General features: G+C 34.6%; 1 long non-coding RNA gene across 3 annotated transcripts in view; it reads left to right on the top strand.

Moving 5' to 3' along the window:
* The window catches only part of LOC105490904 (uncharacterized), a 129,083-nt gene that overhangs the window by 71,128 nt on the left and 41,251 nt on the right, over window positions 1–16,704 (top strand). Inside the window, exon 3 of one of the 3 annotated variants that reach the window (XR_011623678.1) lies at window positions 7,001–7,089. The exons of the other annotated variants lie outside the window; for them this stretch is intronic. This is a non-coding gene — a long non-coding RNA (uncharacterized lncRNA). Of the gene's footprint in view, window positions 1–7,000; window positions 7,090–16,704 lie in introns of those variants that run through there. 3 annotated transcript variants of the gene reach the window in all.

The following is a 16,704-nucleotide window of genomic DNA, read 5'->3' as shown; positions in this document are numbered from 1 at the left end:
GCATGATGTCTTCAGCTTTGTTCTTTTTGCTTAGGACTGTCTTCACTATACGGGCTCTTTTTTGGTATGAAATTTAAGTAGTTTTTTCTAATTCTGTGAAGAAAGTCAATGGTAGCTTGAAGGGAAAGCATTGAATCTGTAAATTACTTTGGGCAGTATGGCCATGTTCACAATATTGATTCTTCGTATCTATGAGCACGGAATGCTTTTCCATTTGTTTGTGTCCTCTCTTATTTCCTTGAGCAGTGGTTTGTAGTTCTCCTTAAAGAGATCATTCACATCCCTTGTAAGTTGTATTCTTAGGTATTTTATTCTCTTTGTAGCGATTGTGAATGGGAGTTCACTCATGATTTGGCTCTCCGTTTGTTTATTATTGGTGTATAGGAATGCTTGTGACTTTTGCACACATTGATTTTGTATCCTGAGATTTTGCTGAAGTTGCTTATCAGCTTAGAGAGATTTTGGGCTGAGATGATAGGATTTTCTAAATATACAAACATGCCATCTGCAAAGAGAGATAATTTGACTTCCTCTCTTCCTACTTGAATATCATTTGTTTCTTTCTCTTGCCTGATTGCCCAAATCAGAACTTCCAATACTATGTTGAATAGCAGTGGTGAGAGAGGACAACCATCTGATCTTTGACAAACCCGACAAAAACAAGCAATGGGTAAATAATTCCCTGTCTAATAAATGATGTTTGGAAAACTGGCTAGCCATGTGCAGAAAACTGAAACTGGACCCCTTCCTTACACCTCATACAAAAATTAACTCAAGATGGATTAGAGATTTCAATGTAAGACCTAAAACTATAAAAACCCTGGAAGAAAACCTCAGCAACAGCATTCAAGATTAGGCATGGGCAAAGACTTCATGACTAAAACACCAAAAGCAATGGCAACAGAAGCTAAAATTCACAAATGGGATCTAATTAAACTAAAGAGCTTCTTGCACAGCAAAAGAAACTATTATCAGAGTGAACAGGCAACCTACAGAATGGGAGAAAATTTTTGCAATCTATCCATCTGACAAAGGGCTAATATCCAGAATCTACAAAATACTTAAACAAATTTAGAAGAATATAACAACCTCTTTAAAAAGTGGGCAAAAGATATGAGCAGACACTTCTCAAAAGAAGACATTTATACAAATATATGGAAAAAAGCTCATCATCATTGGTCATTAGAGAAATGCAAATCAAAACCACAATGAGCTAACATCTCATGTCAGTTAGAATGGCAATCATTAAAAAGTCAGGAAACAACAGATGCTGGAGAGGATGTGGAGAAATAGGAACACTTTTACACTGTTGGTGGGAGTGTAAATTAGCTCAACCATTGTGGAAGACAGTTTGGTGGTTCCTCAAGGATCTGGAAACAGAAATACCCTTTGACTCAGCAATCCCACTACTGGTTATTTACCCAAAGTATACAAATCATTCTATTATAAAGACACATGTACATGTATGTTTATTGCAGCACTGTCCACAATAACAAAGACTTCGAACCAACCCAAATGCCTATCAATGATAGACTGGATAAAGAAAATGTGGCACATCTATACCATGGAATACTATGCAACCATAAAAAAGGATGAGTTCATGTCCTTTGCAGGGACATGGATGAAGCTAGAAACCACAATTCTCAGCAAACTAACACAGGAACAGAAAACCAACCACTGCGTGTTCTCACTCATATGTGGGAGTTGAACAAAGAGAACACATGGACACAGGGAGAGGAACAACACACACCAGGGCCTGCTGGGGGTTGGGGGGATAGGGGAAGAACAGCATTAGAAGAAATACCTAATGTAGATGACAGGTTAATGGGTGTAGCAAACCATGGCACGTGTATACTTATGTAACAAACCTGCACATTCTGCACATGTATCCCAGAATTTAAAGTATTTTTTTAAAAAGGCAAAAAAAGAAATATTTGTGCCTGAAGCAGTCTATCAGAAAACAGTTTTTGTTGCTTTTGTTACTGTTGTTTGGCAGGAGAATATTTTTGATAAATGTCTAATAACAGATATTAGGTATTATAGTATTGACTTCTTTTATTATATATAGGACTAGTCTGGGACTCACTAATTAAAATGAGAGGCAGTGGAGATAATGCAAACTATATTCAAAACTTATAACTTTTCAATCTCTTCCTCAGCTCATAGGGTCTTAAAGAGATATAAATGAATTTTCTATGGGTTATATCTACCAACGTGTTGCATGGTAGGATTGGGAGGTGTAAACTGATTAGATTCTTTAATTTTTGGCTAAACTTGAACTGGTCTCATTTTAACTATGACAAAATTACAGAAATCTGTTCAAAGAGAGATTAGATTGAATCCTATTTCCAAAACAATGTCTATCTCTTTTGCTTGGTAGATACTTGCATAATAGTAAATACCTATAATCTGTTCAAAGACTGTCAACTGTCTTGATTAGATTGTTTCTGTAATAAAAATTGCCTGCCACTCAGGAAAAAGGAATAGCATGCACTTTTAAACAAGTTTATAAAGAGTTAAAGCTATAAGAATATATCACTGTGTGAGTCCTGAGAACATGAACCAGGCATCCAATTTCATTTTATGAAGATCCTAGCAAAACAAAATAAGTTCTGCTTTTTGATACAGTCATATATGACTTAACTGCTTATTTGACACTTGCTTCTCAGTTGCATGCTCTTTAGAAGTGACACCTGTTTCAGCTTGTGCCTTGATTAATTGCAAACTGATTATCAAGCACCTAAATCCAAATGTATACCCAACATGGCTGATTAAAGAAATAACTCTCCTAGTCACTGGTTCAGGAAAAAAATGGATCATTGGTTGTATGAAATTTAAGGAACAAAAAAGTAAATGTCACTTACCATATATATGCTTTCATTATGGAAGGAGTTGAGTAGGTTGGTTATGATGATGAGAAAGGATTAGGGTTGGGAGACTTACATGGGCAGTTCTTCAAATATTTGTTTCCTAAAAATATTAATATTTTTCTACATACTCAAATTTAATTAAAAATATAGCCCCAAATGTTAATTCACTGTTTGTTTTTATGGCAATGTCTAGGTATTTATGTGTATTTCATGAAGACTATTGGGTCACTAAGAATCACAGCAAATACGTTTTACAATCAGTAACCACAATATTCACACCAAAAATTGAGACCTATGGCCAGTGTTCTAAAAAGACTGTAATAGCACCAGAAAGCAGAAAAATGGCACTTGAGGGCAATCGGTTCCATTCACAAACTGTGATGAGCACCAGAAGCACATGAGAATATCAAAAACAAAAGATACATCTCAGCTCACCAGGCTTCCTAACTCTCTTCTTTTGCATGGAACAAAGGAGATCAATTCAAGGTAGAGGCAAAGGTCAGGGGGCCCTGAGTGCTGAGGAATCCAAATTAATCAAAGGAAGTTTGAAACAAGGAGTTTCAGCATTGTTATGGTTTATTCTCCTTCAAAGACCATGTCAGAAACAGTTTAATACCAGATGTAATACTATAATTCAGCTTTTCTGCAGGAAAAATTAACCCTATCTAAGTCTGGATTATTTGTCACAAACATATCACTGTGCCCATTAGGCCACCTCTTACTCTCTATTCTGCACTTGAGTCATTAGTTTTGTCTCACTCTAGATCTGCTCCTGGAAATTTTCTTCTTTTCACTAAGGGGCTAATATGAGCAGGCTTGGCCATATGTAACATACTCTTACTGTGATGGCTAACTTTATGGGTCAAACTGGCTGGGCCACTAATGTTCAGATATTTGGTCAAACATTATTCTAGTTATTTCTGTGAAAGTATTTTTTGGAATGGAATTAACATTTCAATTGGTATTCGTTGAATAAAGCAGATTACCCTCCAGATTACCCTCCATAATATGTAAAAGCCTCATGCAATCATTGAAGACTTCAATAGAACAAAGACAGACTTCTCCTGAGCAAGAGGGAATTTGGCCAACATACTGCCTTTGGATGGTGCTGCAGCTCTTCCCTGGGTCCTCAGTCTTCTGGGAAGTTTTCTATTCATCGAATCTTCTCAGTTACATGAGCCAGTTCCTTAAAATAAATATGTGCATTGTGTGTACTATGTCTATCTGTATCATCTATATCTATATTACCTATATGTACTACTCTATAGATAGATTTATAGATCTATCTTTTGTTGGTCTGTTTCTCTGGAGAACACTGAATAATACGCTCACAGTAGATTATTCTTTTACAAATCTGTATTTATTGGAAAGAAAAAGTTGGAAAGCTCTGTTTAGTTATAGATGGGGTTATTCTTTACTATTAGTGTATTAGTCGGGGTTCTCTAAAAAGACAGAATAGGATAGATAGACACATGAAGGGGAGTTTATTAGGAGAACCGACTCACGCGATTACAAGGTGATGTCCCACAATAGGGCGTCTGCAAGCTGAGGAGCCAGGAATCCAGTCCGAGCCTCCAAATCTAAAAAGCAGAGAAGCCGATAGTGCAGTCTTCAGTCTGTGGCCGAAGGCTTGAGACTCTCAGCAAATCACTAGTGTAAGTCCACGAGTCCAAAAACTGAAGAACTTGGAGTCTGATGTTCAAGGGCAGGAACAAACCAGCACAGGAGAAAGATGGAGTCCAGAAGACTCAGTGAGTCCACTCTTCTCATGCCTGCTTTTATGCTGGCAGCTGATTAGATGGTGCCCACCCAGCTTGAGGGTGGGTTTGCCTCTCCCAGCCCATTGACTCAAATGTTAATCTCATTTGGCAACACCCTCACACACACATCCAGGAACAATAGTTTGCATCCTTCAATCCAATCAAGTTGACACTCAATATTTACCATCACAGTCAGTAAAATTCAGAGCTGCTCTTAATTATGTAGCAGCAAATGAATCCTTACCATGGGAGAGCCCCTCATTCTTTTTTCTCAATTCATAATTGTATCTTTATCAAAATTTCATAATGGTCAAGCCTGCTCATAATTTTATCCAATGCAACTGTGTTGACTCCCATTATGACTCTAGCCACTTGCCCTCATGTGGCCTGTATGTATACATCAAGAGAATGTGGAAAGCCCTGTCTCTGTTCATTTGGTTTATGTCTTGATTTGGACTGGCAATTCTACAAACATCTGTGTGAATGCAGATAGATTGTTTCCCAGAAATTTTTTGGTGCCTAGTTGAGAAATTCAATTTCTTCTTCAGAGAAGAAAGAAATAACGATAAATCCATATATATTTAACTAGAAAAAAGTCCACCTTCTCCCATCCATCAGCCTTTAATGTGTGAGTCCCTAGTGGAAAGACATGATCTAACTGGCAAACATCTTTCTGCAAAATGACTGTGCTTGATGTGAAGGCACCACTCCAAGGCTCTGGTTATGCTGATTCAATTAGAACTTTCTCTGTAATATAATGAACTTAATGACAAATGTTTATCGTAATTGTTTGATTTTAATTAAGTCTAATTAATGGCTTATGTCTTTTCTTTCTTGAAATCATATTGAATATTTTAATTCAGGCATGAAATGTCTTTCAAGGAATGAAAAGGATTCATATTGTAGTCATAATTAAAGTTTCAAGCTCTTAATCATAAATTTTATTGACACATTTTTATTACCTTATCATTCAACTACTCTAATATTTAAAATTAGAAAGTAAACCAAATTAATTACAAAAATACTGAATATTCTATATCTATAGAGTAATATAGATATCTAAATTATAATAACAATCCTAAACACTTCTAATCTCTATTACTATCTAAACTGTAACCTAAGTAAGTACTTGTAATAAATTCCTAACTCCAGTAGTATATCTCAACAAGAAGATAATAACTAGGGACAGGTCTATATAAAAACATTATTGATCAGCAAGTAATATTTTTTTGTCTATTTGTCTTTTATTACTTATGTTGAATATTTTGATTCAAGATCAGAATTCAGGAGTCTTTAACTTTTTATTACATATTTTAACTCAATAATAATATTCTGTAATTAAGTGCCATACCCAAGACTTTCTGGCCTGGGAAGCAGACTTTCCTAAAATAGTAGGAAATTGAGAGACAATTTTACATAGTTTTTCTTTCTATATTTGAAAATGCACATATAAAGTGTAAAAAATACAAATATTTTTACTATTACTATTGTTTTGCATGATATATTTAAAAAGTAAGTAATAAAATAAAATACTCCCATACAACTAGATGCTTTGCTAAATAATATTTAAGAATCAATTCCTATTTATTTAACATATTATCTTCAGGATTTGGTAGAGATTAATTTTTTTCCATTAACCCCGTATCTCTTTGTGGCAGCAACTCTTTTAGCAGGTGTACAGATATTTCTACATCTAGTTTGAGATGTCTGTGAGTAATAACTCATTCGTTGTTAATAAGCTTGGTGCTTCCAAGCTTACTCCTCTCTCCCACCCCCAAATTCCCTGTGCCTATCTTAATCCAGACAATGAAAATGACCCACCGCCAATATTAAAAATATGTGGCTGAGTATCCACTGTTTGAAGGGTCAGACATTTAATTATCCTCCTTTACTTACTCTGCTCCTTTGACTACTTTTTCTCTGTTATAGCTATCTGCTCTTCACTTACTTTCACCTGGCCCTTCCATTCTGACCTCACAGTATGATGTGTCTTATCTTTTGACTCTGAAATCGTTTTTAAGGTAGTAACATCATTGATCTGCATTGACTTGGAAGGGACCATTGTTTGCTTAGCCCTCATCTCCTTGTGGAAAAGGTAGAAGGTTCTCTCAAGCCCCCCAGTATGGCTGTAGATTGAGATCTTGAGCCAAACCAATCCAGAGTGGTGCCAGGCTGCTATCTCCACTATTGTGCATGCCGGGAGAGTCTCCCTGTGGTACACCTCTTACCAGAAGAGCCCTACTTACTTAGAAATAAAGGACAAGCAAACAGAGTTTACCCCAGCCTTATCCTTAAATCCTTAAACACATTAGTTTAGGCTGCTGAATTTTTTTTTTTTTTTTTCTACCAGAGTTTTTCTTTTTCATACAGCAGACGCAGACAACGCAACTTTAACATCCTGGGAGTACCTATTCCTGGCTTCAATCTCTTCCCACCACCTAGACCTGATCTGCCTTCCAGTCTCAGTCCCCACATGTCAGATGAGTAATTCTGTGTTTGCTTAATCACTTCTGGTAACAAAGAGTTCACTTCTTTATGTTTGATTCTTGAACAGTTCCACAGCTAAGTTCGCTATCGTGACCACAGCTTTTCTCCTGTGATTTTCCTGGTTTTTATTTTACCAGACTAAAGAGCATAAATAGAGGCAGCATAAACATAGAAGATTCTGGGATCCAGAAGATTATGTGGAATTTTCTTACCCAAAATGCTCTACTTTGTTATTAACTTTTGCAAAATATAACATCAATAGAAGAGCATAACTTCTCAGATGTGACAATATAAGTGCTTATGATTAAGACTTAATTTTTTATTACATTGGCTTACTTTAAAAAAATAAAAATACTTACTTAGCAGGTGTCTTGCTGATCATTTTCTGGCCAAGAAAGTCTTTCCAAAAACATGCATTATAGCATCATAGTTAATACTGAGTTTTGAGCCCAGATATTTGGAAATGAAACCTTTATTTGGAACAGCACACTTTACTTTTATTGCTTTTAGTTAATATAATTATATATTTTATATATTAAGGTGATCTAAGATTATATTTGACTTTTTAATGAGGTCTCATACTTTAAGTAATGGTGTGTTTAAAGTTAAATTTAACACCTCAGTTTATTTACTCAAGATATTCTTATATTTGGTAAGATTTATTTATTTTATTGTTTTTCAGTTATTTTATTTAAATAGTTACAGGACTATAATTTTATGATTATGGAAACGTATTGGGTTTTAATTCAATATAGTAGTTAACATATTTGCTTTTATTTTTTACATGTAAAATTAATAAGCTTGCTCTTTCTGCTATTATATGTCATAACACAACTTAACAGTTCCAAGTTCCAAGTCAGAACCCTGAGATAAGAGCCCTTAAGTTAGGTAAAGGTGATATATTTGTCTGCTTTCTGTAAATCACATAAATTAACTCATTTCAGCCACATCTATTTGTTTTCCCACAAGGGAGCCACAAGGGGTGCTAATAAATCTGTTAATCTTACCACTTCTCATCTTTACAGCTGTATCTTCTCCCTACATCTCAACAATGTCATTACTGGTCTTGTTTACTAGTCTCCCTGCTTCCCCACCCTCACCCCTGAATTCTCTTCTCATCACGGAAGACATTGTTTCAAACCTAAGTCCAATCACATCACTCCTCTGCCTACAGCCCTCTAGTGACTCCCTGTTTCTCTCGGAGGAAGATCCAGGATGCTCACTATTTTTCACAATGTCCTACCTGATCTGACTCACAATTACTTTCCGACCTAATCTTTTATTTTCCCCTGTGCTTATTCTGCTCAAGGCTTATCTGCCAACCCCCCACCTTCTCACTGTTCCTAAACTTGTACCTTCACCATCAAAGCATGCAAAGGCTCTCCCCTCTGCCTAGAACACTTCCCAGTATTTCTAGGTCTCACTCCAATACTTCCTCCTTGTTTGAGCTCAAATGGCCCTTTTGTAGAAAATCTGACTTTGGTAAGTGAATGCTAGACTGCCATAACATGATTTTTAAAGTAAGATTATGCTTTCTTGTTGTATTTTTTCTCCTTGTGAGAAAAAATGTCAATCATAAATAATTGGACATATTATATCCAGAGTTTTAGGGTGGTTTGGTGGCAGACAAACATATCATAAACATTCTACCTTGTTTCTGTGTGTTTGAAAATCTTCCTCTGACTCATATCAAGGACACTTTCCAGGTAGTGCTGGCTTCTCCTCCTTTTTTTAGGAGAAAGAAAGCAAAAAGTTGAAGTTTAGGGTAAAATTATAAGATGGAGTTTCTCATTAGGATTAATTGTCGAAGTCATTTCTATTAGCTTGGATAGTTATATTTTTATGCAGATTAAAATGGTCAGAATTAACTCAATAATTAGCCAATGCAGTGTGAGAACATCAGGCACAGAAAGGCCTGCTATGTTATTAGATCTTTAGAAAACACATTTTGTAAATTATAATGATAGTCATATTGATCCAGAAACTAGAAGCAGAGATTGACTTGAAATTAATTTCTACCAACCAAAATGCAATTATAGACAATGTGACTAGATTAGTCCTGAGCATTGCTTCTTTTCTACTATTTTGGCTAAAGCACATCTATGCTGAGAAAGCCAACTGGAGAGTTTTGCTCCTGTGGTCTGAAATATTAGGGCTTTCTGTGTATGCTTTTATGATTATCTGAATGAAATATGATAGTGCCGTTTTTGGCTACTATTATCTCTGATGAATGTCATCCTAACACAATTGCTTGTACAGCATATGTCAGAAATCAGTCACACTTGCCTAAAACAGCTACTTACTAGGCAAATCCGCCTCTTGGTTATACTCCAAATGTGAGTCTCAAAATGCTTTAAAAATAGAACTAAAATAATGTAAAGAACTTTGATTAGGAAACAATACAAGTAGATATATTACTCTTCGTGTCAGCACAAAATATAACAAAAGTAGTCATCCACATTTACTTCAGCATAATAAAAGGATCAGAAACACTTTTTTTTCTGTTTTGCTTTGTTAGTTTTGTTGTGCTTTTTCTTCCAAGGGGTTTTTATGTATCTTAAAAGTCATTTTCTAATTATTCATTTGCAATTCAGGAGAACCTTGATATATGTAGTTGTATTCCTTTATCAGGAGACAGACACTGTTTTAAACTGTCCAAAATCAAACTATTTCTTTCATTCAATCCGGTTAGTGATATTCTTGTGCTATAAATAGGCTTGCTTAAAAATTTAAACTGTAATTTGAGTTTGGAGAGCATTTGCTTTTTAATAAGTTTTCAAGTTTTCTCCTATTCTTCTCTTTCCTGTTCTGAAATTCGTGGGAACATAAGATTTTTGTAGCTCCATAGCACCTTTATCTAGCATTTACTGTGTGATACAGCCTCTATAGCTATTGAGTAGTTGACCGAAGTCATAGGTAAATATATTATATTTTCCAAAATATTTCATATGCAGCAGTTCTGGCAATCTTAAAATGTTAAAGGAAAAATGACATTCTCTTTAGACCTTTTGTAGCATCCTATTGTACATAAAATAGAATAAAAATTTGTCCTTTGCAAAGCTTAAGAGAGCTACTTGAACTATGAGATCCTGTTTCCTTCTTGCACCTCATTTGGTTCATCACTAAGCTCTATAACCAGTAGTGGCCTTTCAATTATTTGCCCAGTCAAATTCTTTCCAGCACAGAGATTTTATAAATACCATTCTCTCTATCTAGGATACCATTTTCTCATTAAAAAAGAAAAAAAAAGTCTAAAGTCTTTTAATTTCTGCCTAAAAGAGTGCTGTAAGTTCTGTAAGAGTGCTAATCCTATCCCACATGGCTGCCATCTTTAATTTTTTTTTTTTTTTTAAGATGGTACTCTTCATTATTCTCTATTTCAGCATCCTATTTCCTTCATGGCACAAATAGTTTTTGCAATATTTTATTAACTGGTTTTTGGTCTTTCTCCTAAAGTACAATGTAAATTCTATGTCTGTATAGCCTGTGTCTGGATGATCAGCATTGCATCCCCAGGTCTGGCACAAATATGACACTAAATAAATATTTGTTGAAGAAAACAACTGAAATTTATCTTTATATATTTAATGTTTTAAATTTATTTTTTAAATGCATAATCTCAGAAAGAATAATGAAATACACATTCTCCAGATTTAAAACCTATCAAACTTTTGCCATATTTGTTTCCACTTGTACTCTTTTATTCTTCTTGCCATTTTCCTTTGATAAAATAGTTCAAAGCAAATTTTAGACACCATGCCATTTTCACATTCATAAACATACCCATAATTACTAAACATACTAAACATACCCATAATTGCTCAAATACACTAAAACATACCTGTAATTACTCACATACTCAAACATACTCATAATTACTCAAATTCTCCTCCTAGGGAATGAGCACTGTACTCAAATTCTTGGGAGATAGTTTTGCCAAATAAGATTTTTTATTTGTGAATTTGATTTGTAGTTCAATTGCACCTGAATTGTGGTTGTTTGTATGGTTCAGGTGTCAGAAATTACTCTGAAACATGTACTCTTTTTTACGTAATCACAATGCCATTATCACAACTAATACAAATGAAAACAGTCTTTTGGTAGTATATAATACCTGGTCCAAAGTCGTAGTTCCTCACTTGTCCTTTAAATACTGTTTTACAGCGTCTTTGTTTAAATATGTATTAAAACAAAGCCTAAGCTTTACATTTATTTCATATATCTATCTTATTCTATCATTTATCTATCTATCATCTATCTATCTATCTATCTATCTATCTATCTATCTATCTATCTATCTATCTCTATCATCTATCAGTCTCTTTTAACTTAAATTAATACATTGACTCATATTTCTTTTTCCTGCCATTGATTTAGTACAGCAATGATATCAATGGTTCTATATTGTGTCCTACCTTCTGTGGCTTACTTTTTTGACATCATTTAGCTTGTTTTACCCCTTCTACATCCCAAGAATGGATATAATTTCTAAAAGTCGGTTAAAATCAGGTTCCAATTTTGACAAGACTGCTCTATGTAATACTGCATGGTTCAAATTACATCTCAGCAAGAGGCACAAAATTATCCTGATGCTAATATGACTAAAGTGAAAGTTAGATTCAGCTGTGGACAGCTTGGTTACTCTTCTTAGGTTTCCTCACCCAGGTTTTCTCTAATAATTTACTTACTGGTGATTGTTACCACAATTAATAGCTTCATTAGGGTGTCAAAATGGAGATTTTTCTAATTCTGTCTTTCCTGCACATTTGTAATTTGACCTTGCTTGGAATGTTATAGGATGGTTAGTGGGACTTACTGTTATCTAGACATATTGATGATATTATTCATGTATTTGTTGTCCCTGTTTGTTTTTTCTTTCTTCCTTTCTTTGTCCAAATTCTGATTAGATTTGTTTTTTCAGGAGGAATTTTGAAGAGATTCAAAAACAAAAAAACCCTACATTGCTGCAGTGATAACCTTTATGCCACCCTCTTGTTTCAAAGTCTTGTTTTACTGTGTCTTTCTATGTACGTCCCCAGCCTCCACTTTCCCTTCTCTTTTTTCCCTTTCTATACATTTCGGGTCTAAGTAGCAATTTTGTTTTTCAGTATTAAAGTAGAAGGGAGAGCTGATTTTGCATATATAAACTGCAGTTAATTACACAGCTGTGTGCCAGAGTTATACAGGCTCTCCTTTGTGAAAAACCAAGGCTTACTCCTCCAGTTTAAAAACTGTCCAAATGTCATCTTAATTTATGAAGGCACCCAGAATAAGTTCTAGTCTCATACTGCCCCAAGATATTTATTGAAGCCAATTCTCTATTTTATTAATTTTTTACTGAAAATAGCACTTTGTTCTTCCCCCCTGATAGTCCTGAGTAATGTTAGAATGTCCTCTAAAATTCTTTGGACCTTATTTAAATTCTCAAGATTTTTTTTTTTTAATTTACCAATAAGATGTGTTATTTGAGGAATTAGACCTTAGTTCAGTTGTACATGGATTATGTCTGTTTATATCATTCATGTATCAGTTTTCCATCTTATTCATATGTGTATACCTCCTCCACTCTGCTCCCTGTGCTATTCACCTTGGAAAAGAATGCTAGTGACTTACGGCACAGAGTGCCACCTCATTAATATCAATTTCTCCACCTAGGGAATGAGCACGGCACTCTGGGCTGCTTGTGTCTCAATCAACCTAAGCCCCCTATGTGTGAGGCCTAAAACTAGACATAGTGAAAAGAGAGTGATTTTATATTTATTTCTACAAGCTGCCTCATTTATAAGGGAATAACTAAAGGTTATTAAAGGAGGCCTTTAGGATAAAGGAAATTCAGCCATTTACTCTGAGTCTCAGGACCTTGCCATAACAACCAGAACCACATTTATGCCCCTTCCTTCCTATCTGTCAGATGCAAGTTGATCTGTGTATTTGAATTTGCAAGGTGTAGATCAATTTTGCCAAATTATGCTAAATGGTTCTACAAAAAGTCATGAAAAACATCAAAGAATAAGCTGAAATTATAGGTTATATTGTCTGTAGAAAATACTGCCATTAGAAGATAACCAAAAGCCAAACAGGCCTTCTCTAGCAAAATGTGATTTTAAATTTATATCAAGCTATCTTTTTCTCAGCCTAACACTTATTCTTTGCCTAACTGAAATGTTTATCATCAGGCTTTATTAGGACCTGCCTTTCTCTCAATGCTCATCTGTAGTTACTGAGACTCTTTATCTCAACTTTGGCCAATCATGTACCTTAGTCATTTTTGTTCAATTATCAAAATTATATTAGGTTAACATGCCAACCAACTGATTGGGCATGGTGCTGTAATCTAGGGGAGTTACTATAATATGTATGTGTGTGTGTTTGTATAGATTCAGTAGCTTAACCACACAAAAGAAAATTACTTCTAATAAATTTTAAAAGAAGTAATTTCACTGCCCCTTCCTGTTGCACCTAAAGACAAAAATAACTGCGATGACATTTTTAACAATATTTACTAACAATATTTGCATTGTCGATATTGGTAACGTTGTTATGAAACTATTATATATACATTGTAGGAGGAGGCAAATGAGTATGTTACCAACATACCAACTATGTTATTGATATGTAGAACCAAGGAAGGCAAGAAAGCATACAAGAAAATACAAGCATATAAGATAATAATAAAGTATACTTTTAAGCAAAAGTTAATCAAAACTTCTCTAGTTTTAAATGTAAATTGGAAATATCAGTGTCAATTTATAAAACATTTTATCTTCAAAAAAAGATTTACCTGTCTTGATGACTGAAAAGGACCAATATTCCAGCCCAATAGTAATCGTCACTTGTCATCCGATGAGAACTTTTAATTCCATTTTTCACAGAAAGCAAGCAGAGCTTCTCAGAGAAATGGTTGATTATCTGATTATAGATTTGGCTGGGGCAGAAAATATACAAGATATTATAATACTGTAAGACAAAGGATATATTGAATACTCCTGGTTTTGTACTAAAATAAAATAAAAGTCAAATTGAAAGGGTGTCTCTGATAAGATGGGACAATTTGAGTATCACAAACAATGATGACTGCAGTGAATTGAAACTCATCAAATATGTTCAAATCCATAATTTCAAAAATGAGAATAAAACAACTAAATTAGCTATTTTAGAATTTTACTAGCACATCATTTTCTTATCATTCTAAAACCTGGTAAATAAGGGCAGATGCAAGTTGATCTGTGTATTTGCCCTGCTTTTCGGGGCAATCAAATTGTTGATCAATAGTTTCTCCTAGAAAAGAATTCCTCTTGAAGAATTCACGATTTCCCTAAAATAATCCAGCAGTAACCAAGTGGGTGAAGGACATAAATGAAGTGAATTTTGGCCATCACTGAGAATTTAGTTGAAATTGGGAGATGGGTATATGGGAGTCTACATGACAGTATTTTCTATTTTTTATGTCTGTTTGGATATTTCTATGAAGAAATTTTTAAAATGTCAAAAGAACTAATAAGCAAAATAAAGAGTGAAGGATTTGAGGAAAAGATACTGATTTTGCCTGTCTGGATGGACATAGTGTAGACACCACTGCATTCTCTGAGCAGCCGAGATAGTATGAAACCACTTGGAGAGACAGAGTAAACAGAAACATCAAGAGGGCTCACCATTGTGCCTGTCACATTGGGTAGCTCCAAGTCACTTGTGATTTGAGTGGGTTAAAGATAGAGTAGGGGCAGATATCTTTAGGGGCTTTGACTTTGTTTATGCACTTAGTCCATGGAAGTTTTTTTGAGAAATTAATTTAAATATTTCTATCTGTGTTTTAGAAATACATTTCTGCTGACAAAGTGAAAAATCTGAATTAAGAGATAAAATGTTGCTGACAGAGAAATTACTATATTAGAATATTATGCCAGATAACACGATATGAGTAAATGAATTTATATAAAGTGAGAGTGCAGAAGACAATTGGTATGAGAGAAACTGGAGATTTAGAATCATCAAAATGGCATAACTGAATGTGGGAGAGGAGTCAGATGAATTGAGGTATGTTTATTAAAAATCTTTAAGATAAAAGGTATAATTAGCTAGAATTACTAAGAGAGAACTTTTTTTTGATTAATTTAACCAGGAATGTGTGTGTGTGTGTCTGTGTGTAATTTTTATTTTTATTTTTTATTTACCCTTCTCATCCACTGTTATGCTAAAAATAGATGGAGAATGAGGTCAACTCAACATTTGCTTTTGCTCAAGGCTACATCCAACAAATTACTTCTTGCTTCAATTTAGAAAAGAAAGAAATCAATTACCTTTGTTGAAGGGTGGCTATCTTGAATGATTTTAGGAAAAATTCAGGTCATTCTAATGAGGTGTCTGAAATGACTGCAAAGAGTTAAGAGTAAGATAAGCACTAATTTACTGTCTCCTTCATCCCTGTAATGATGTACTTAACAGAGGACAAATTTCATCACCAGGTATTGTCAGGGTCAAACTGCTATTTTAGTGCTTCTATTAATAAAAGTATTATAGGAATGCTGCACTGTCTCTGATGAAGGATGTTTTTCTAAGAGGTTTAGGACTAAACCTTACCAGTAGCATTAGAGGGAAAGCAATCTTCATATTAACCCTGAGAAAAACTCCTTGCATCCTAAATCTTCCTGACATCCTTACTCTCAAGTTTGTTAACATATGTTATCCTTAGGTGAGAAGCTAAAAGACAGATGGACAGTAGATGATGAGCTGATTAAAGACAGAAATATGTTTTATTTATTTCAGTAACCTAGGCATCTACTAGCGATTGGTAAGTGTCCAAGGAAGAAAAGATGGAAACAAGCAGTTAAGTTAGTTGATATGTAGAGAAAGGTAAACAGAGCAAAGAATACAGATGTGAGAGGAGACATAAATTAAATATACATTAAATATACATCATTCTCCTATGGTGGGAGGAAAAAAACAGTTTTTAACATGTGCTTGAATGGAGGGTGTATTGGATACAGGTGATTTATGTCTGGACAAGGAAAACTGTGGTCTTAATTATGTGAAAGCTTGAATGTCTGGCTTCAACTCCTGGAAAAGCTAAGAGCAGTGGGATTTATGATGTGCATTTAAAATCTGGAACTCCCCTGGTAACTCCCAAGGCCAGTTTGTATATGAATATTTTTTAGCTGGCATAACCCATTAAATAGTATGGCGTAACCCATTAAATAGTCTGTCTTGACAAAGTGACATTAGAAGCATAAAAAATCCACTGAGAATTTCTACTTTAAACTCTCCCGAAGCCAAGATGTATCACACACATCTCGGTGGTTCAACCTGGAGAAAAAACAGGTCTCTGTGTGAATAAGGACCCTTTATTAGACCTGCAGTTCGGGTCCAAACTTTCTTTCTCTTGCCGCACCATATTTTTTGTCTTTAAATAAAAACTTTATGTGAGTATGTCTATGAAGTGTCACGAGTGCCTTGAAAAAATGGAACTTGTTAAAATGTTTGCAAACTGTATTCTTGAAAAAAGGAATGTGAGGCAAGGAGTCAAAAGAGAAAAACTGGGAGAATGCTAAAAAAAAATTTTTAAATGTGGGGATTTGGGAAAAGATGGCTGT

The sequence above is a fragment of the Macaca nemestrina genome, chromosome 5 (genome assembly GCF_043159975.1).
Source record: "Macaca nemestrina isolate mMacNem1 chromosome 5, mMacNem.hap1, whole genome shotgun sequence".
Lineage (NCBI taxonomy): Eukaryota > Metazoa > Chordata > Mammalia > Primates > Cercopithecidae > Macaca > Macaca nemestrina.
This window is presented reverse-complemented; position numbering and strand designations above follow the sequence as displayed.